Here is a 24,591-nt window from a genome sequence, read left to right as displayed (position 1 = left end):
TGCTCCAAATGACACTACCTTATGCCACCAGACTTGAAATTCTAGACCTAGACAACCTAGAACTACGGCACCTTCGGTCCGATCTAAGTATAGTATATAAAATCATACATTGCAATCACTTACCTGTCAATGAATACTTCAGCTTCAACCATAACAACACAAGAGCAAACAATAGATACAAACTCAAGGTTAACCACACCAAACTTGATTGCAGGAAAGACGACTTCAGCAACAGAGTGGTCAATGTCTGGAATACTCTACCTGACTCTCGTTTCTTCCCCAAACCCCAAAAACTTCAACCTTAGACTGTCTACTATTGACCTCACCCCTTTCCTAAGAGGTCTGTAGGGGGGGCATGCATAAGCGCACCAACGTGCCTACCATCCCTGTCCTATTGTTTCTTTTTTTTTCTTATTCGTATCCATTTCATGTATTCATAACTATGTTTATACTTATACCTGTTATCTTATAATTGCTTGACAAAAATAAATAAATAAAATAAATAAATAAATAAATAAACAAATAAATAAATAAATAAATAAATAAAATAAAAACTATTTATCAAGAGATCCTTCTATCACAGAATGTCTGGGAGAACATTTCAATCAGTTAGAATGTACTATTTTCAATCTGTTGCACTTCCGTTACATCAAGATTAGTTTATCACTAGACAACCTGTGGGCCATTGAATCATTGCTTTAATCAGGTGTGTCAAAGTGGCGGCTGGCAGGCCGAATGTGTCATGCGTAAGCCACGCCCACCCCAGCTCCACAAATGGGAAACATGTCACAAAACGGCAAAGTGACACGGCAAGTTTGACACGCTTGCTTTAGATATATTTCCTTACCTAAGCAGAGAAAGAGAGTGATGATAGGCAATGGAAAAAAAACACCAGTGGGGGCAGGAATGATTTCCAACCTTAGGCCAGCTTAAACATGGCTGACTTCCCGCTGGCAGTTAATGGCAGGACAGGCCTCTGGAGGACTAGAACAGGACCAGTCTATTGAAGCTCTGAGCAGAAGGGGGACAGTGGAGCAGGAAAGCAGCATTGAAACAGCAATAAATTTGCCAAATTTAAATCGTATAGGAGTCATGGTCCTGGATTTTGGGCCTATGAGAATTTTAGTTGTATATAGATTAGTGTCATTCCCTCAGCAGTCTCTATCACATCATTCTGTCAGGTACTAGGGAATCAAAGCAATATATATAGAGAGAGATAGTCCTCAAGTCACAACAGTTCATTTAGTGACCATTCAAAGTGACAATGGCACTGAAAAAAGTGACATGACTTTTTCACACTTATGATGCTTATGTGATGAAAATTCAGACACTGTTCTGGCCCAAAACTTGTTCCAAGGAAACAAACACGAAACAGAGGTAACAGCAAAACCTTTTAATGATTGTTTACGAATTCTGTTCCTTCACGGTTAAAAAGCTGTTTCAAACTAATTGTCTCTGATAAGAACGAGCCTTGCCAAGGTGGTCCAAGGCTGCCAAGAACACTAGATAGAGTTACTAAGAAATATTTCAAACACAAAGAGTCTCCAAACCCCAACCAAGATACTCTGAACATCCACAAGGCTTGAGTGCAAAAACTTCTTTGCTTCCTGCAAAGAGCTCCGGTTTCTCAGCTGGCTTTTATCTCTTAAGGGAGGGGCCATTACCTTGCAGCCTTACTCCTGAATTGCCCGTGCTGCTGCAGCTGCTCTTTCTTTCGAGCAGCCCTGCGCGCACGCGCATTGGGCACAGGCTCCTCGGGGACCACTTCATCACTGCTGCCAGCCTTCACAATCTCCAAAGGCAGCATTCCACTCTCTGATGATCCTGGCCCCATCCCTGCATCACACACAGGCCCCTCACCTGAGTCCTTGCTCTCCAAGACCTCAGCCGTCCACCTGCTGCCGGTGAACCACAACAGACAACTGACTCATATTAATAACGGCTGCAGTGTCTCAGGATCATGTGACATCCCCACCCCCTTTTTGTGACCTTTTGACAAGCAAAGTCAATAGGAAAACCAGATTCATTTAACAACTGTGTTATTAACTGAACTGCAGTGATTCACTTAATAACTATGGCAAGAAAAATGGGACAAAACATACTTAACAAATGTCTTGCTTAGCAACAGAAATTTTGGGCTCAGTTGCGGTTGTAAGTCAAAGATTACTTGTTCAACAGTCATTAAACAAAACGAACAAAAGGTCATCGTTGCTTGGGAAACTAAGAGTTAATCTTTTAGATACCGTTTAATGTCTGTAAATCTCCTGAATTCTCATATTCTCATATCATCTGTGTCAGTCCTATTCTCCAAAAGAATTCAGTTTGTTGCAGGGAAAAAATAGGTTTTTTTTTTATGCCAGTATTGCATTTTTTTAAATCAAAGCATCAGACAAAAATAATGATTAAAATAAATCTTGTTTCCGTTTTTTTTGTCTACTTTCTCTCTTATGAAAATATATCCACATATGAAAATATATCCAGATTTTTCATGGAGAACACTGAAGAAGAAATATGAAGTTAATGTTCAAAAGAAACATTAAGTTCATATTATTTTTTTTCCACGGTTCTCCATGAAAAATCTGGATATATATTCATATATATTTCTACGAATAAACTATGCACATTATTTCTTTTAAAAAAATTTTTTTATTGGTTTTTAAAACAAACATAAACAAACAAAACATAAAAACATCAGGCCATCTTCCATATATGTACATACAGGGTGCCGGATGGTTTACAAATTGTTTTGTGCTTCCATTTCGTAGTCCTCAATTACAATTACATTGTATACGATCTCGTATTTTCAATCCAATATTGAATACATTGGTATCATTATTAATCAATCATTTGACTATAAATATGCACATTATTTCTAACATTCTTTTCAAGCCCCTGGAATGTACTCCACAATAAGAGCGCCCAGAATTAAAGCTATACTTTGAGCCTGTGGTCCTATTTCAAAATTAATTTCTTCTGTCCTGTGCAATTTCCTCTGTTCAATAGAGTGGAGCAGACAATCGTATACCCCCTCAAGCACTGAGGGAACAAATGTGTAATTTTTTTCTGAGAAGCATTCCAGATATAATTTCTCACCCAAAGCACTTTGGAAGAAGTATCAGGAATAAATTAAAGGCAGACTTATGGTCAGCATGACAATGCTTTCCCTGTTTCAGTGACTGGAATATGTAAGCTTTCAAATAATTTACCAAAGTCATAAGTAAATATCAATCCCTCCTTGAAGTTTTAGCCTATGCTCCCATGCTGTTCCAGTAACACAGTTTTTCCCAACATGGACAGCATGTATTTAGCAACAACTCCAGATGCCTTGGCCAATCTGGAATGGAAAACAGAACTAGTTAATAGATGCCAGGAATGTCACCTTGCCTGACCTTAGGATTTTTCTCCCCCCACCAATTTTAATAAAGTGCCATTAAGAGTGGAAGCTGCCATACTGCAAAACAAGGGTTCAGTTTATGGCATTATCATTATTTACAAGAATGTTCCTACTCCCACTCCTTGTGTACTCTTAGAAAATAAGCATTTTCTCCGGGGTGGGTGGGGAGAAGGACAAAGGACATCCTTAAGAAGGGGTGGGCAGGTAGCAATCTCCCCTATCTGGCATATGACAAATGTGACGCCCAATATGATGGCTATATGGTAAGATTCCCATGTCAGGCTTTCAAAATTTCAACAATATCCACCAGCCGCCGACCCCAAATTATATCTTCTTATTACTGATCTTGCATTTCAAAATAGCCTAGACCCGTGATGGCGAACCTATGGCACGCGTGCCAGAAGTGACACGGAGAGCCATCTCTGCCGCATGCGAGCCGTCATGCCTCAGATCAGGTGTGCACTGCGCATGCACCTCCTGCCAGCCAGCTGATTGTCAGGTATCTGCTGCGCATGCACAGAGGCGCGCAGTGCGTGCGGGGTTACACGTGCATGCGCAGAGGTGCACAGCATGCACGCGGGGGGTCACACACACATGCACAGGGGGCAGGTTTTTTTTCATGCGCAGTGCATTATGGGTACGGCACGCAAGGGCGAAAAAGTTAGCCATCACTGGCCTAGACAAAAACTCTGAATCAAATGTTTTCCACATATAGCTCCAGGTAGAGCAACAGAGTAGAAGGTGGCTAATTTGTAGCATTTAACTCTCTTCACGATAATCTTTAAAAAAGGTTTTTAAACCCTCCACTCCTAACTATTTCCTGCAGGGCATTTAGCTGTATTTACCTTCATTCAAGCAGACACTCATTCCAAAACATGCAAAGAACTGGATCTAATTGTCCATGAATTTGGATTTTTGTGTTCAAATCTGCATGCTCACTAAGGGAAATATTTTATTTCTTATATTTATTAATCAAATTTATATGATTTTGGGAAGCACATAAAAATCAGATTATATGTATACATATAATCTGATTTTTATGTGCTGCCCAAAATCATATAAATTTGATTTGTATGTGTATATACATGTGTATGTGTGTATACTCTCTCTCTGTGTGTATCTATATGTTCATGTATATGTATGCGTATATATGTGAATGTATGTATATTATATTATATTATATTATGTGTGTGCGTGTGTGTATTAATAGACACCATAAAAGAAAAAAACCCATAGGAAACTGCACAAAAATTGAAAACATATCTTTTCCTGTCAATTAGGACAAGAATAAATAATTCCCTACAAATTTAAAAATTGGTCACTGGGTTGGGATTTGCCCATTATTATTTTCTTCTGTATAAAAATGTTAACTCATGTCTATTATGGGCAGTGGAACATGCAATCTATGGCATTCCTTTAAGCCAAATCCCTCCTATGTATCTGACTGAATACTTTCTCTTTTCAGCTTACTTAAAACCTCACAATCTTTCTCTCTTTACAAGGGTCACCCTAAGGAAAAGAACTGCATGTAGTTGCCATGAAAAAGACATGATCTGAATGACAACTATATAATCTTCGCTTCTATCAAGAAGAGGTTCAACCAAGGTACAATGGCTTACATTCCTGAGATTCAGTGATCTCATCAGCCACTTCTTAATCACTACAAAGTACTAACCCGTGTTCTCAAGGGCTTGGAACAATAAAAATATGTTCGTGCATTTTCCCTAACCCAAAATAAATCTGTCCTGTGAAGGAAGGAAGCTTTCATGTCTTTGAACACAACTTTTGCTTAACTTCACAGAACCACATAATAGCACATCTGCAAGCTCTTGACTGGGGTTTGGTAGGGCTTATTCTTTTGCCAACAGCCTGCCATCCCCCCCGCTGCCGCCCATTCCTTTTTGGGTTGGATGAAAGGCTTCTTTCCAATTTTACGTCAAAAGGGTGATCACTGACCTTTTTGAGAGCAGTGTTTAGAAAAGAAAAATAATCCCCAAAGAACAGTGCCAAAGTGGCTGAAACAGGGAGCCTAACTAATACAATTGGCATCCCTGCTAGCAGAATCCAGATGACTTGTGCACTAGAATCTTCAAAAGCTTTTATAGCAAAGAATGACATTTAAATTGCTAGACCAATTCTTGAATACAGCTCATCTGTCTGGGACCCACATTGTTTATTGGATATTAATACAGTCGAGAAAGTCCAGAGATATTTCACGAGAAGAGTCCTCCACTCCTCTACCCGCAACAGAATACCTTATGCCAGCAGACTTGAAATGTTAGACTTAGACAACCTAGAACTACGCTGCCTTCGGTCCGATCTAAGCATAGAACATAAAATTATCTATTGCAGTATCCTACCCATCAAGGACTACTTCAGCTTCAACCACAACCATACAAGAGCACACAATAGATACAAACTCAAGGTAAACCACACCAAACTCGATTGCAGAAAATACGACTTCAGCAACAGAGTGGTCAATGTCTGGAATACTCTACCTGACGCTATGCTTTCTTGTCCAAACCTGAAACTTTATCCTTAGACTGTCTACTGTTGACCTCACCCCATTCCTAAGAGGTCTGTAAGGGGCGTGCATAAGCGCACCAACGTGCCTACCGTTCCTGTCCTAATGTTCCTTTTTATTCGTATCTATTTCATGTATTTCATAATCATGTTTATACTTTATATTTGTTATCTAATACATGATTGGCAAAATAAATAAATAAATAAATAAAATTCTGGCTTTATTCATACATGCTTGTGCCTTTGAGTAGATAAATATAATTCTGGCTTTATTCATACATGCTTGTGCCTTTGAGTAGATAAATATAATTCTGGCTTAACTTTTCCTTCATTTTAAAATGTTAATCTATGTTCAAATGTGTTCGATGTGATTACACAAAAAGTCTTTAATTTGCAAATGAAGACTTCTAAGACGATCTTGCATTTTGCAGTTGGTTGGAGGAGTAGCAACAGTACAACAAGGAGAAGCCCGACGCTGGCTACAATTTGTTCAATACATAGCAGGGACTTATGCCTCTCGCCGGCAGGCAACTTCGAAAGAGAGAGACAGTTAATTTGGGTGATGAAGTTCTCCTTCTTGTTCTATCTCCCTCCCAGAATCATTATCTTGTGCTAAAGATTAATAAGCCTGAGCGATTATATAGAATGGAATACTTAAAAACGCTATTGTAGAAGATGAAAGGATTGTGTCTCTCTGGGTGTGAGCGTTCTTGAGAGCAGGAGCCTAGCCTGCGCAAATATTATAAAGCAGGACTCCGAATAATAGCAGAAAGGAGATTTATTTAAGCAGCTACATTAGAGGAATAGGCAAGTTAACTGCAATCTGCAGTCAGAGAAAATGGGCTCTGTGCACATACATACTTACTTCGCATACTCTGCGAAGTAAGTCCAAATCTTGGAAACAAAGAGGGACCCTTTTCTCTTTTCAGCCCACTGCCTACCCATTGGCTGATAGGGTAGGACATGAGAAGCTGAAGAATTAATGCCACTGAATTCTCATATCCAATAATTAAATAAAGGGTCCCACTCTAGGGCACAATGCTCATCTCCGTTTCTTGACTTAGGGAGCCAACATGGTCCAAAGACGATTTCCATGGTCATGTGGCCAGCATGGCTATATGCCAAAGGTGCACAGAATGCTGTTAGCTTCCCACTGAAGTGGCACCTATTAATCTATCTGCATTGGCATGCTTTCGAACTACTAGGTGGGCAGGAGCTGAGGGAAATGACAGGAGCTCCCCTTGTTGCGCCCAAGCTCGGGTCTCCAACCTGGGCTGTCAGCTCTGCAGCTGACAAGCTCCGCGTCTTTAACCGCTGAGACATCACACACCCCATCCAATAACTACCCCTTGATAAATAAACAATTGCATACACCTGAAGAAATGGCAAAGAACTTTCTCTCCTAGGCTTGGCACTAACCTATACTAACCTCAACAATATATTTGTAATGGGGCTGGGGGGTTATGCTCAGTCTTTTTATGGCATTTTACTTTTCAATAATTGTGGGATATTTTTTTTCTGTTTCTAACATAGAATGACACCCAAAGTTGTTTTGAATAGCCTTTAATTTAATTTAATAGGCCCATATACCCATTTATTCCCATTTAAGGGTGCTCACCTTTGTGGCCATCACAGTCCTGTCAGGGGTCCAAGCAATAGATCCATATCAAATATTTATCTGGTGAAAACCGACTGTGAAAGATACCATGGTTTTTGATCTAATTAAATAGCAATAGCAATTATACACCGCTTCATAGTGCTTTACAGCCCTTTCTAAGCAGTTTACAGTGGTTTACAGAATCAGCATATTGCCCCCACCAATTTGGGTACTCATTTTACCGACCTTGGAAGGATGGAAGGCTGAGTCAACCTTGAGCTGGTCAGTATTGAACTGCTAGAGTGAGCAGTGAGTTAACCTGCTATACTGCATTCTAACCACTGCACTATCATGACTCTTTACTAAAAGTAAAAGTTTTCCTCTCAAGCCCAAACAATCAGTCACATGGCCCATAATCAAGGCAGTGTCTGCTGGTCTAGTGACATCACTCCTCCTTCCTCCAGCCAGGTGTGAGAACAATCTTGGTTCCCAAGAGAAAGTATTTTGTTTTGACTACACATCCCCAGCTATCTTTAATCTCCCCCTCCCTATCCCTCAGCTCCAGTGTGGCAACACAGAAGCTCCAAGATGGCTTCAGTCAGGCCTGCTTCAGGGTTGACAAGTCCATCAACACGTCCCCTATCAATATTTGACCATTCTCATGATAAAATAATACAGAAACAAAAGCAAATCGGTATCATCCTATACAAGCTTAACACCCAGCCGTGAAATGACATCCCTGTTTGGCAACATTATTTGCCAGATTAGGTCACAAAGAGCGATCCTTTTGTGTTATCTCTTTTGATTAGCATGAGCTACATATTCAGTGTCCTGGATTTCTTTTTAATCCTTGTGTTAACGACACAACAAATAAATCTGTAAACTCACATTGACTGTGATGCATATTTTAAGCTCTCCCTAAATTCTGAGTTCTTTTCTTACAATTTAATGTGACATTTATACTAACTTAAATTACAGATTGACATAATTACTAATCATCCAAAGAGTAACAAGAGACCAAGTATGTGACAGCACAATTCATCAGATACAAGGCATCTTTTCTTAGCTCAAGAGAAAAGCAATTGAAACCTATTAGTTTATCTGACATATAATTGGTTATTACTTGACTAAATTATTACTACCAAATGTAGAAGATGTAATGTTTGGGGAGAAATAGCTACACAGGAAGTGATACAATTATTCATAAACCAGACTACTTTTCCTATGAGATACTCTGTCTCTGCCCTGCAGAATTTAATCTAGATACAGAGTCACTTAGGCAGTGAGATGGGGAGAATATCAATCTGATTAATAAATAAATAAATAATTAATAAATATGGGTCAATCCCTTGGTTCCAGCTTCAATACATTTTGCTACATTTTCTCATTTACTGAACTGTTCACTGAAGCCAATTTCAATTATTTCAGACCGCAGCTACATGTAAAGTAACCCTGGCAACCAATTTATTCCTGTAACAAAGCAAAGGGACAATATATACCAAGGAAGTACTGGGGGTACTTGAACCTTCCTCCTATAACCTGAAAGGAATAAAATTGGATGGATTTTAAATTATGGATCTGAATTTCTTCTAAATAAAAAGAAATAGGAACAGGCTGCCACGGGGTGAAATTGGGATAGTTGAAATATTAAGCAGACTTTTCTCTTTAAAAACTATAGAGAGTGAGAGATGAGAAGAAGGGGTGTAAAATAGCTACTTCTTCCACTGTTACTTTGCACGTGGCTACAAAATGCTGCACATTTAGCACTACTTTAAAAAAAATTGTATTATATTCATGGCAGAAAAGCTGCAAAAAGACAAGGCTCATGAATATTCCACCTATCTTTAGAACAAAGCTATCCACAACTGTATCAGGGCAAATTCAATTTAGAGTAATCTGTTGGGTTCAGAAAACACAAACATGTAAACAACATTTTATCTTAACCGCTTGTGCAAATCCGATGAGAAGAATGTAGTTGTCATGATATCTTTGACTTGAACAGGGAACTAAGAAAAGAACTGACAAATGTGTAGGAATCTTGAGCAAGACAACACAAGAAGCAATAATATAAGAACAGGCAGAGTGCTGAGTAATTCTCATTAATTAGAGATAGATTTCTATCTCTTACTAATATCTGGTCAGCTACTATTAACATAATCAAACATGAATATACTTCAAGGGGAAAAGTTTCTCAAACCAATCAATATTTTCCTTTAATTCAAACAGGAGGAGAGGGAGGGAAGGGAATCAACCAATTAAAAACTTTTATTTTTAACACGCTGATTCCACAGAAGCCCAACATAGCAAATTATGAAACAGAACTGCAATTCCCAAAGTAGGTGTCCCAGTATTTTTTGTCATTTGTCAGGGTACCATATTGTTCATCTATAATGCGGAATATTCCTACGGCTCATATAACAGTTTAATGTAGATGATAAATGTCATGTAGACAAAATGGAACTAACAACCTTCTGTAAGTCATTAGCAAAAGCCCATGGCACCACCATTCACTTGAAATGAGATGAATACTTAAACACAGAAAAGGCATCCCACAAAAACAGAAAATAATCAAGGTTATATTCCTTTTCCGTATAAGTCTTTTTCCATTTTTTTTTTAAAAAGAGCCCCACTATTGTAACCATATATGACCATGCTAATCATAATCCATTGTTCATGTTATGCCAATGCAAACCTTTTATTAGATTAATCTGAATAAAATTAAGAGGCTAACTAATGTCCTTCAGTATTACCATTTGCCATGACACTTTAAAACCTAAAACCATCAAATAAGAACATTATTTTCATAAATATATTCGTTCATAACTCTTTTGTTTCTGTACCTATGCTTGTTATTGTTAGTCATGAAGTCGTCTCCAACCCATCACGACCCCATGGACAACGTTCCTCCAGGTCTTCCAGTCCTCTACATCCCCTGGAGTCCGTTTAAGCTCACGTCAACTGCTTCAGTGACTCCATCCAGCCACCTCATTCTCTGTTGTTCCTTTCTTTGTTTGCTCTCAATCTTTCCCAGCATTAGACTCTTCTCCAGTGAGTCCTTCCTTCTCATTATGTGGCCAAAGTATTTGAGTTTCATCTTCAGGACCTGGCATTCTAAAGAGCAGTCTGGGTTGATCTCCACTAGGACTGACCGGTTTGATCGCCTTGCAGTCCAAGGGACTCGCAGGACTGCAAGGCAATAGTTCAAAGGCCTCAATTCTTTGGCGCTCAGCTTTTCTTGTGGTCCAACTATCCCAGCCATACATTGCAAATGGGAAAACCAAGCCTTGACTATATGCACTTTAGTTGGCAGGGTGATGTCTCTGCTTTTAAGTATGTTGTCTTGATTTGCCATAGCTTTCCTCCCAAGGAGCAAGCGTTATTTAATTTCTTGGCTGTAGTCCCCATCTGCAGTGATCTTGGAACCCAGAAAAATAAAATATGTCACTACCTCCATTTCTTCCCCATCTATTTGCCAGGAATTGAGAGGGTTGGATGCCATGATCTTAGTTTTCTTAATGTTGAGTTTCAAGCCAACTTTTGCACTCTCCTCCTTCACCCGCATCAATAGGCTCTTTAATTTTTCTTCACTTTCTGCCATTAGAGTAGTATCATCTGCATATCTGAGTACCTATGCTACTACCATACATATACAGATAACTGGTGTATCAAAAAACCAGACCCCATAGGCAACTTATTGTATAAATTATATTCAATGTTCAAATTGGTTGTTTTCTTCTAAACATTTCCTTACTTTTTGATCCCTGACCTTTGAATATTTTTAAGAACGGTAACATTTTCTCTTTAAATATTAATTTCAATTAATAAAACATATTGTGATTAGCCTAGGGAAGCTGAGTTTTGGTACTACCCATACACAGACTAAAGACCTCTTCATTGTAGGTAATGGACTATAATCTGCCATGCTGGTCCAGTGTGGGTTGGTTGGTAGATCCTTTATAATTTCCCAGTTGACTAAAAGATGGTAGCTTCTCAAAGCTAAGTTTCCATGCTAAAGAGAGGATTACAAGTTGAACCTTCCACTTCTAGTCTAGCATCCTACTGGCTTATTTGTATCTCTTACACATGTGAATACACACATGTGAACACAGGCACGCACACACAGATACAGCATGACATTAAGAATAAAGAAGACACCCCTGCCTATGTAGATAATAATACTATCAGTTTTACTAAATGAGTAAAACAAATACAATTCTTAACAGTATATGATCCTAATAATTATTACAAGGCTAACAAAATATCTTCTTTTTGAACAATTAAAACTTCACATTTGATATGATTTCATTATAAAAATGGAACATTTCAAAATGGTAAATCTGTAATGTTTATGACTAAGTTGCTGGGTTAATTCATTCCAACATGACATTAATGTTTCCAAAACCAAGGGAAGAAGATGCAGAACAGTATTTAGCATCACTGACAATCATACACCTGACTCTCCCCCCAGATAATATTTAAACTTGTTCCTTCAAAAACCTGGGGACTCTACTTGCTAGCTATTGTTAGGAGAAAGTTGACAGATGACAAACCTAAGAAGCACAACTGATATCAAAGGAAGGAAAAATGGCCTGGTGTTTCTGAACCAATCAGTGTATGTTTGCATTGAAACAACTAAAGGATAGTTTTAGTTAACCTTCAATCTATCAATCAAAACTCTGGAATGCAACATAGAAAAAGCCATGTACAAGATTCTCTTGCACCCAAATCATAATGCTTATAAATTATTTTGTATCAACACTTTTGTGCTTTAGTAAAGATCCATTCTTTTATACATCAAGATTTATGGGAGCACTTAAGAAAAACAGCTACTTTTTGTTCCATGTAAGCAGAAGCCACATACTCTGTATCCTTGAAAATTGGATCTATTGAAAACATACCCAATATACACCCACATTTTCAACCCCCTCTATGGAATTCAGATAGTCAACAAGCAGTTACATGTAGACGCAGCATGTGGAGATGAGCGTTCAGAGGGCTGGAATTGTGTGCCATCAGGATTCTGATTTCACAAAGGATAGTGATCTCATTCACACAAATACAATTAAAGGCCTTTTATCCCTTCTCTATCAATGCTAAGAAATTGGTCATAGAAGAATAGAACGTTTTCTCATGTACTCTTGAACATCCTGTTTTTTAAAAATATAGTTTGCCTGTTTTCTTAAACGTTTGGGTTTTCAGTCACTACATGGTAATCATTTCATATCAAACAGCCACAAGATTATCTGTGCAATCAGATGCATTCTTGAAGTTTGAGAAATAAGCATCTTGTTCACATACTTCATGGTCTCCCTAATTCATTGTATGGCTTTCAAAAATAAAGATGCTCCCATCTGTAAGGCTTTTAATTCCTTCTCAAGCTCATAAGCAGGCTAACCAAGTGGTACATCAGATTATTATGACTCCCAAAACACAACACAGCATCTTAAACTCAAACTGCCACTGATTAACATTAGGGGCGGCCATTATCAAGGAGCTGCTGATACAGTTCTACAGATGAATTATTGAGTCTGTCATCTGCACCTCTATAACTGTCTGGTTTGGTTCTGCAACCCAACAGGACAGAAACAGACTTCAGAGGATAATTAGGACTGCAGAAAAAACAATTACTACCCACCTGCCTTCAATCGAGGACCTGTATACTGCACGAGTCAAAAAGAGGGCTATGAAAATATTTACAGACCCCCCACATCCCGGACATAAACTGTTTCAACTCCTTCCCTCAAAACAACGCTATAGAGCACTGCACACCAGAACAACTAGACACAAGAACAATTTTTTCCCCAAAGCCATCACTCTGCTAAACAAATAATTCCCTCAACACTGTTCAACTATTTACAAAGTGTACACTACTATTACTGTTAATCTTCTCACCACTCCTTATCACCCATCCCCTCCCACTTGTGATTGTAGGACTGCAACTTTGTCGCTTGTATCCTTACGATCTATATTGACTGTTTCCTAGTATGATTTGATTGCTGATTGTACCCTATGACTATCATTAAGTGTTGTACGTTATGATTCTTGATTCTTAATGAATGTATCTTTTCTTTATGTATACTGAGAGTATTTACATCAAGACAAATTCCTTGTGTGTTCAATCACACTTGGCCAATAAAATATTCTATCTATATTTCTAGCATTACTTCCCGTAATCTGGATTATGTGGCTCCGGTTAATATATGCCAAAATATTGCTAGCAACTGATCTACTAGAATATCCAGTTCCCTTTCAAAAACCCAGGTCTGCCTTCTCTTATATTTGAGCAATTCATTTTTTTCCCCTTGCCAGGTGCAAGATTTCACATTACTGTTGTTATTAGTATGAAATTTATTTGCTGCCCGTCTCGTGGTTCAAAGCGACTCTGTTAAATTTCATGTTGCTTGTTGTGGTCCACTACTGAAGTATCTATATCTTTCTGAATGTATTTTATCTCCTGAAGTTTTACTCACTCTTCTTACTTTTGTTCTCCGGAAGCCTCCAGGTTCTTTTTAAGACAACCTCACAATTGATACACTGGAGAAGGCAGCAATTGCAACCATCCCAACCCCACTCCACCCACTTCAAATTCTGTCCTACTACTATTAAAGATTTGGCCACTAAGGTTGGCCACTATGTTGCCAAATTGGTATCTTCGTCTACAATTAATCATCGATCAGAGGCATTTTATCTGGCATTAAGCAACAGCTCCATACTGGAAAGCAGATTAAAAGGACCCTCCGAATTCTTTTAGTTGGGAGAAGGATTAGAAAGGCTTTTGAGTGCCATTCTCTTCTCCCCCTTCCACCCCAAATGTGGAATTTTCTATGACTGCAAAAGCAGGATACAAATGCAACAGATCAATAAATAAAAGAAAAATATGAAAGTTTTTTTTAAAAAAACCTCAGTGTTTAAAAGTACCTATTCACAGCACTCTTTTTATCACCCCAAGTTAATATTTATACACATAAAGTATTACTCAAGGTGTTGTATCGTTCTACCTGATGACAAACTCAACAAAAAAACAATGTAAAGAACTAGGAAGGGACAAGTTTCTAGGCAACTAGGAAACATATTACAATGAGTACCATTACTGCATCATTAAAAGTTGTCAAAAAATTTTTTTCCATTGAACAAATGAATAAGGGAACTTGCAAAATTGGTAAAATATAAATGAATTCATCACTTCACTTATGGGAGAAGAAATAAGCATGAATGGAAAAGTAATGGATGTTTGATAGCTTTCGTTTCCTGTAATATCAATTAAAGCTGATGTTTTACAGGCTGTTTTGATAATAATCCCTTACTGAATTTTCTTTCAAAACTGTCTCCAATCTTCTAAATAGATCAGTGCTGAAAACTAAGTATCAGCTCTTCTAAGGATATGTGTATTTGGGGATATGTATATGAAGTAATAATAACACATATTTTTGGTGGAAAACTATTCCACCAAAACTATTCATTAATTCACTGAATACTCTGTACTATCAGATTCAAATGCACATAACACCCATTCCTTAATTAATGAATCTAACAACACAACCATTTTTTAGCACCACAACTCCAAGCTGTATTGTCATTGAAAATTCCAATATTTTTCTCTTTCCAAAATCTGTCTTTTGTCATATACAACTGGAGGAAGGACTGAGCAAATCTACCATTCTGAGTACTGTTCTCAAGCAAAAGTAACAAATTCATAATCTGGCTGCCAAACTCTATCACTCTTGAGAGAATTGATACTATTTTGGTAGTGTTTGTATACAACTGTATTTACTCAAATTAAAAGAGAACAATAGCTTCTACAGAGACTGAATATGGCTTCATATGCATTCAGCAACTAAAGAGAGCATCGCTTGATGAAGCAATGAAACGAAATAATGTATATTATGCAGAGACAGTTAGCTCTGTATGAGAATTCCAGGAATATTAGCTTGCCATTAAACACACAAGCAGGACTGGAATCCTGGCAGATGAAGCAATCAAAGGTCCAAGTACATTTGTTATTCTCATCTTACATACCCCTAAAGCCAATTTCTAAACTTGAAAGTTAGGGTGAGATGGCCTTGTGTGAGGTTCATGTTTAAGCCAAATGGCCTGATTTACACTTATAAATTATAAATTAGATTATATGGAGCTCTCTGAACATTATTTTGGATTCTTCTCCGGCGAAGACATACGGTTGCTATTTTGCACATATTTTTTTGTACTATCTTAGATGTTTTCCCCACAAGGGAGGATAAAGTTACATTTATTTATTTTATTTATTTATTTGATTTGTCAATTGTTTACAAGATAATAAGTACAAGTGTATACATAGTTGTGAATATATGAAATGGGTACATATAAGAAAAATAAAAGAATAAGAGAAACAATAGGACAGGGACGGTAGGCACGTTGGTGCGCTTATGCACGCCCCCTACAGACCTCTTAGGAAAGGGGTGAGGTCAATAGTAGACAGTCTAAGGTTAAAGTTTTTGGGGTTTGGGGAAGAGACTACAGAGTCGGGTAGAGTATTCCAGACATTGACCACTCTATTGCTGAAGTCGTATTTCCTGCAATCAAGTTTGGTGCGGTTTACTTTGAGTTTGTATCTGTTGTGTGCTCTTGTGTTGTTATGGTTAAAGCTGAAGTATTCATTGACAGGTAGGACATTGCAATGTATGATTTTATATACCATGCTTAAGTCGGACCGAAGGACGGCGTAATTCGAGGTTTTCTAGTTTTAGAATTTCGAGTCTGGTGGCATAAGGTATTCTACAACGGGTAGAAGAGTGGAGAACTCTTCTTGTGAAATACTTCTGGACTTTCTCAATTGTGTTAATATCACATACGTAATAAGGATTCCAGACTGATGAACTGTATTCGAGTATTGGTCTAGCAAATGTTTTGTATGCTCTGGTTAGTAGTGAGATATTACCAGAGAAAAAGCAACGTAGGATTAGGTTAACAACTCTTAATGCCTTTTTGGCTATGTAGTTGCAGTGGGCTCTAGCACTTAGATCATTAGAGGTGAGTATTCCCAGGTCCTTTACAGAGCTTGGGTCATCAACAAGATCTTGACTATTCAGCTTGTATTTTATTTTCTGATTTTTTTTGCCAATATGTAAGACAGAGCATTTATTTGTTGAGATTTGAAGTTGCCATATGTTAGACCATTCAGATACATAGTCTAGGTCTTTTGTAGGGTAGTAGTATTGTCTGTGGTATTGAACAGCTTTACATCATCAGCGAAGAGAACGCAATTGCTCTTGATATGCTCACAAAGGTCGTTTATGTAGATTATGAAGAGAGTTGGTCCTAGAACACTGCCTTGGGGAACACCACTATTGACAGGTACTGGATTAGATAGGGCGTTCCCAATTTTGACCATTTGTTGTCTGTTTGACAGGAATGCTTCTATCCAGTTATTCAGTTGTCCAGAGATACCATAAGATTTTATTTTTAGGAGTAGTTTGTCGTGTACCACTGAATCAAAGGCTTTGCAGAAGTCTACATACATGAATACCAAAAGTTGACGGGTCAGTTGAGAAGTTAAAGCAAGTATCTGAAATGTCTGGAGGTTATCTGAAAAAGCAGAATTCAAATGGCTGGTGTTTCTACATCAACTGCTTTCCTGAGGATCCACTGAGCATTGCAGAGGATTCTGTGAAATATTTTTCTTTATTCATTGACTTCCTCTTTGAGAAAATACTGAACCAAGCAACTGGGAGTAAGAGATAGTGGAGTATCAGTAAACCCGAATTCCAGAAAAGATTACTAAATCCTACAGAATGTATCATTCAGGAAGTTTGGTGAAAAAAAAGCTTCTCCCATGGTGTGTAATCACTAAATTAAAACCTTTCTAAATTCCAAACACACATATGAAGAGCTGGATAGATAAACAATTTGACTGAAAGCCACCTCAGTCTAAATTGCACTATACTGTGGACTAGTCATTTTCCCATAAAATCTGATTATGCAGACTAACAGAATGCAAATGCCATAAAGTCTAAATAATGTATATGCCATTAGTTCCCTGTATAGAGTGTTCACTCATTTCCAAAGTGTTTCGAGCTACTTAATTGAAGTTTAGTGCTGCAAAAGAACAATGCAAACAAGCATGTTAATACTAACATTTCACCAAACTGCTTCTTAAGATGCAGTTTCCTTCCAACCTTTGAATTAGAGAAGTAGCAATGCGTTTTGCTAGAAGGCACTATAAAATACAGCACAGCTGTGATTACTAGAACTTTTTTTTTAAAACCTACCTTTGGTTAACAAAGTAAAATGAAATAAACAAAGAATACGTAAGTCCTTCATTCTTCCAGCATATGGGTTTACATACCATATAGACAGATGCAATTAAACTGATTTATTGCTAGTCATACCCATGCATAGGAATTTTCTCAAGTAATGGTTAGTACCTACCATGAGTTAGATAAGGGTCAACAGAATTTAAGGGAGGCTTGCATTTAACTCACTTGTACCTACATATGGATTCTAGGCTGATCCCTCTTTTAACTCTGCCCCCCAGAACTGCTTCCCCTACAGTTCCATTGCTCAATTAGCATTATCACACATTGAAAAACCCTAAGTCAAACAAAAGCAAAAACAGGACAGCCTTTCTATCAAAATGCATTGAGAAACTATTTTCTATCATCCAGAAATTTTACTAGGGATCCCAAAGACCTGAAAAGTATTTTTACCTAAAACATGCCAGAACCTACTGGCAGATGTGTTAAAAAGATGTATTCCTTTTTATCGCCAACAATGCCGTTATGTGTTCTTACGGTTGGTTACATAGTCAGCCAACTCAGTTAGACTGAATATAGCATTTTTATCTACCTGTCAAGGCCCTTCCCAAGGGTATAGGGATAAGCAGATGTTATTGCTTGGTAAGCGTTAAAAGTGACGTCGCAAGATTTAAACTGTTCCAAGCTTGTTTGTTTGTTTTTGAACTACCCATCTCCCTAAGAGTAGGATTCTGGGCAATATATAACAAAACGTTGAAGTGTACAAATGACATATAAAAATTTAAAAATTAGAAAATATGGTATTTAGAAGGGAAGCAAGCATGATTAAACATTAAAAAGGGCAAAGGGAAGGCTCTTGAGGGTGCCAAACAACCCAATGGCTTTGTGCTCCTCTGTGGCCCCGAGGCTACAGAGGCATGTTTTAACTCTACATGTTGGAATTAAAACCACTGACAAATCTGTCAATGCTGATGGTGTTCAAGTGCTGCTCCAGTTGGTTTGGGATGGCACCCAAGGCCCCTATTACTATTGGTACTATATTTGTTTTCCTTTGCCATAATAAGTCATTCTACTTCTATTTTCAGGCTTTTATGTGTTATGTTTTTTCCCCAGTTCTTTCTCTTTTATTCTGCTATATCCAAGTCTTGCAACTTCTACTAACCAGGCGGGTGTTTTTTTTGTCTTTCTTCTCAACAATGATGAAGCTTGGGGTGTTATGTGGCAGGTACTTGTCTGTCTGAATTCTAACAAGGTAATTTGCTGAAGGGGATAAAGGTGCAAATTAATTTTAAATTAAGCAAACCGGTTAAGCAAATAATGGTGAGAGATGGGGGGCTGTATTGTACTCAGATACAAGCACATACCGAAGAAAAATTCCAAATATTAAGATGATTAAACAGACTGTGACTTCTTGGCAAGCGGGGTGTAATTTCAAAAAGCAGAAAGGCTGATTTGCTCCATTGTCTCTATCCAAGGTCCTGAAAAACCTGCTTCTCTCTATCTGAGTTCTTGCCTGAACCTGGATTTTGCATTGTCTTTTCTAGCAAAATTTCTTTCTCCCTTCCAGAAAGCCTGACCGAACTGCACCTTTCTCCTAGCCAATCAAAATGTTCCTTTTGGCCAGAACTACACTCTGAGTGACTGAATTATGGAACAAAAGGTCCTGTTTCAAATGTCAGCTCTCCTATGACTTGAGTAGGTAGCTGTAGGCAATTAAATTATCCATCTATTAAATTATCCATCAATCTAATTTTCCAACTGGAATTAATTAATATACATTTACACACTTGCTTAAATCATAGGACTTATGCAAGGACTGTTACAATGAACATTTTAAAATTAGAAAGCATTATATGAATGCTAAGATTATATTAGGATACGTGACATCACACATCCCAAAATATAGGAGAGATTGTCTATGTTCGGGCTATTTTTTGATTCCACTTCTACCCACAGCCGAAGAATGGTTGCTATGCAATGTGTCAGATGCTATTTCATCTCCAAAATTCTGCCTGATGAGATTCTCTATGTTTAGCTCACAAAATATGTTAGAATAAAAATCTAGTTCAAAAATTAAATTCTCATTAAATTTGGATGCATTCTTAGTAAGAAATCATGAAATATTTCAGATGCAAAGTTGTCTATGCAAACAATGTAAGGTTTAGTTTATACAAATGTGTGCTTACAAAACCGCATTGGCCAAAATACCTAGCAACATATGCGCACTGCAAACACAATTAGTATGGTAGGGTATTTTATTATATTGCTTTTAGGAATTACAAAAGGTAGTTAAAAATAAAAGAAACATTCAAGAGATAATGACTAAAAAGATGGTCTTTTATAGCATCCAATTTTACAAGAAATATTTGAAGGCTACTGAAAATAATGTTTGCCATCTCTGATCATACTCTGAAACATCTGTTTTCAAACTCTGTGGAATATCTACATCCATCTGACATCTGAATAATTTTGTTTGTTTATTCATGTCAGAAGCGTCACAATCTGAATAATTATTTCTGATATTTGAATTTCAGCTCAGGCTTCAATGGAAGTCCTTTGAACTAACAGGGAAGCCACCAAGAAATGGATCAGGTTGTAAAATTAAAACTGTATGAGTTTAATTCCAGGCTCTGTGTAGAAGTCCAGATGAAAACAACCCTAGTAGATGGCTGTCCAGCCACCTCATAAAAAGAACTAGAGAGAGAAGGGTCTTCTGGTGAACTGCTTTGTACTAATAGGAATGTTTATTTTTTTCTTAACACTTAATTGGACATTTGAATCTATTATTTTGCATCCTTCACTTTGGAATAATGAAGCATCTTTTCCCTTGAGACAATGTTCTGTATTCAAAGAGTTCTATGTTATCTCTTCTCAGTCTCTTCTTAAGACTGAATGTTGCCGTCACTTTCAATCTCTTTTCACAGGATTTATGTTTCTAGAATTCTGATTACATTGTTGCTCTTTTCTGTATTTTTTTTTTTTTCAGAATTTGTCTGAAATTCTTTTAAAATATCAGTTTTTAGAACTGGTTACAGTATCCAAGTTTGAATAAAGCGGAGTTATTGATTATACTTGTTGATGTAGCATAAAATTGCATTTTCAGGCACATCACATGGCTTTTCATGTAATCGGGTTTGTAATCAATGTCTTTATCAGAAATACTATTATTAAACCAAGTACATGTAGTCCATGCATACCGACTGCCTTATTGGGTAACCATTCAAAATTGTGACAGTGATAAAACAAGAAACTTGCAACTAATCCTCACATTTAGGACATCACAGCATCCCACAATCACATGATCATCATTCATGTGCTCATATTTAGGATACCAACATCAATTGACTGGTATTTAATTTAATTTATTTGGTCATAGAGTTTTTAACTCATTTACATTAAATGGATATTCCCAGATTATATTTATCTCAATCAGTAATCCTGTCCCTCTGTACAGTTATTCTTAATTTCCTGGTACCCTCTTGTACAGGAAGTTTAAGCCAAAGTAACAAATTGAGTGGCACTGTCACTTCTTCCTGATAGGAGTTGTCATGTTCATTAAACATCTAATTATTGTTTCTTTGTTTTGAAATTATGTTTAACAGCTTTGTATTGCTTTGCATTATTTATTTTAAAAAATACTCAAAACAGCTAGCTATAAAACCATTAAACTAATTTTAAATATACTGAATGATGTGAGAAGAACAAGAATAGCTCATGCATAAAAATAAGAATAGATCATGCACAGAGCAGCAGAGATAAAATGAATCAACCACAGAGACAAAACATCTACATTCAGAATATGGTGGCATTGAATTATGAAAACAACAAATTAATGTATATCTGAATACATCATGTCTACGAAAGATGGTTTTTCCATTTTTGCATGAGGGGAGAAGGTAGAAGTATGTCATATAGCCCTGATGGCAAACCTATGCCACGCGTGCTGGAAGTGGCACGCAGAGCCATCTCTCCAGGCATGCCAGCTGTCACCTGTTGTTCTCCCGGGTTCAGGTGTGCATACACACACTGGCCAGCTGGACTTCGCGTACATGAGAGTGCCGAAAACCTGAAGAGCAGTTCCCTGGCATGCATGCATGCCGGCCAGCTGGTTTTTGCGCGCATATGCACGTTAGAAACCGGATGACCAGGTGGCTGGCGCGGGCACATGCCACGAAGCTAAGCTTCCAGTTTTTGGCGCTCCTGCGCACCGGGGAGCTGCTGTTCTGGTTTCCACCGTGCATGTGCATGTGCTCCCATTTCAGCACTCAGTGCCGAAAAGGTTCGCCACCGCTATCCTACAGTCTGCTTTTCCATAATTTGTCCAGGGTTTTTAAAAAATAAAAATATGTGTCTGCAAGTTGAAAAGCAAATCCTCTTCTTGGACTGATGCGAATTATTATTAAACCTTTCAAGAGACATTGGGGAATTCCTTGATTTATAGCTTGCTATTTCTTCTATAGAAGCAGTGTCTGGTCAATGCCTAAATGACAATTGTTAGTAAATTTGTCTTACAAGTATTAGAAAAAATAGAGCAAATTTCAATTTTTGCAGCTTTCCTATGTTTCATCTGCACATATTATTTCCAAAAACTTTAGCTTCACACTGTAATCTTTTTTTAAATAAAGTTTTTATTTTTTACAACAAACATACAATCAAAACATAAAAAACAAAACCATCTTTCAATTGTATACATACAGTGTGCCAGTTGGTTACAATCTTTTGTGCTATCCTTTTTTTTAACCATTATTCACAAGTTGTATAAATTCTCACCTTATCAATCTGACATGTGCTTATGTAATATCAATTATTAATCATTCATTTGACTAAACTATTTTTCCATCATTCTATATGAGATATTCTAAATTTCATTATAATTTAATCTTATACATTCATTCCAATGGTTATATATTTTATATTGTATTCTATATCAATCTATTAACTTTTTATTGTAAAGCTTACAGTAATCTTTTTTTTTAATGAAACCTCAACCTGGATCCTAACAAAAATTCTGTTCTAATGCTTCTGAAACTAAAAGAATCAATTCAGATTTCCTGTGCTTTGATTTTTCAGATATCTTTCAGTCAAGCTTTCTAACAATTGTACTTAAAAGTTCCAGTTCATGCTAAACAAAATATTGTAAATGCTAAAAAAGAAAGCTACTCAAGCTATTATTTCCTGTTCAGTTTAGAATTTCATCAAAATCAAAACACTCATAATCTGTTAACCATCAATTTGCAATGTAAGTATTGTTCAACATTGTGTTAGATAAGTACTTTGGAAACCTCTTTCTTTCATGATTTTGTTTGATGCGACAGGCAACTGTCAATAGAAATGTGTGCAGACATAATTAGAGTCAAGTAACTGGAAAAATAAGAAGGATTTGGGTTCCAGTGGAGAATATATATCAAACATTCTCTTAACATTTACCTCACAACATATCTCTATGTTGCTTCCTGTGATATTGCTTTTTTGTATTGAATGACATAAGTACAAATAAGTACAAACACTCAATATAGCTCAGTATTTCCACTAGTAATTCTATTTGTTGTCTCTGTCTGAGCAGCCAATGGCAATTTACATATTGTATTTATGCATCACACTAAGCCACAATATAGCAAGTTGACAGAATCAGTTTTGGAGCCTTGTAAACCACGGGTCACATATAACTCATAACTCTATTGTGTGAACCCAAGAAATTGTAATGAATGCAATTCATCATGATTGAAACAACCTTGTTTTTTTGCAATATATGAATTAGCTTCAATACATAGACAGTATCTAAAACTGAACATTTTACTCGATGTAAATGACAAGTTGTGTTTATGCCATAATTTTAATTTTCTTCGCGTTATATCAAAACAGTGAAATATTCTATTCATATTTTATGACAACTGATAGATAAAGTTACTATATTAAGTGGGTTTATGGGAAAAGTTTAGATTGATAAATAAGCCATTTAAGTTAGATGTTTTGAACATCATACTGCTGTTTTTTCCTTCTTCTTCTTTATCACAGTTCTATTTGACTTTCCAATTTGGCCACAACATCACAGCAGGTCTAAATGCTATATGAAGGAAGTGGGGAGATTTAGGGTCTAGGAAGTGATTGGGCAGGCTACTGAATCTTCAGCACTGAAATAACACAATGCTTTCTACAGGAAGACCATATGGTATAAGTAATTTTTTCCTTCAGTAGAGGGGAAATGATAGCAAGAGGAATAATCAGAAGAAAAATGCAAAAAATGCTTGGGGGTGGAAATTGTTTTTTACCTTCCCCTAAAAGCCATTGCTTTAAATTGATGATTTGCTCTCCCTGGGTATTTGTTTATTTACTGATCTGACAATTATATTCAAGATCTGTTGAAAATCTGTATCTAATGTGCACAAAATCTTTTCCCCCAAAATTTCTTCACTAACTTCTCCAGGGAATATTACTGTAGAAGTATTAGAGTACAAACACTAAAAATAATGTATATTGGCTTTGAGTCTGGGTCACTTTATGGACTGGGACTTTGCCATAAGATGAATTTTTCAGCAAACTGCAATTTTCAATGTCTTATTCTTTTTTACGCTTCTCTATTATCTGTTCCTTCTGTACATCTCTAGCCCACAGAATTAAAACAGGATATATTTCTTTAGTGGGCCAAGAATTGTACTTTTCTTTCAGTGGATTCAGAAGAAGAGATTCATGTAACACTAGTAATTAAAAGTAATAATTCAAGACACCTAAAACAGGACTTGTGAGATACATAAATTGATTCTTAGCATAGCCATTGTACAATGCAAGCTAAACTGTTAGTTACATTCAGTAATGAAGGCCATGGATTTAGTTTGCAACATAATACACCC

At 37.0% G+C, this 24,591-nt stretch overlaps 1 protein-coding gene across 4 annotated transcripts in view; it reads right to left on the bottom strand.

Moving 5' to 3' along the window:
* Positions 1–24,591, bottom strand: part of PLCB1 (phospholipase C beta 1) — a 486,583-nt gene that overhangs the window by 220,952 nt on the left and 241,040 nt on the right. The window lies entirely within an intron of this gene.

This window comes from Notechis scutatus, chromosome 1, assembly GCF_049901735.1.
Source record: "Notechis scutatus isolate UNSWTSFEM ecotype Mainland chromosome 1, rNotScu1.2, whole genome shotgun sequence".
Lineage (NCBI taxonomy): Eukaryota > Metazoa > Chordata > Lepidosauria > Squamata > Elapidae > Notechis > Notechis scutatus.
The sequence above is the reverse complement of the archived record's forward strand: the minus strand, read 5'-3'. Positions and strand labels throughout refer to the sequence as shown.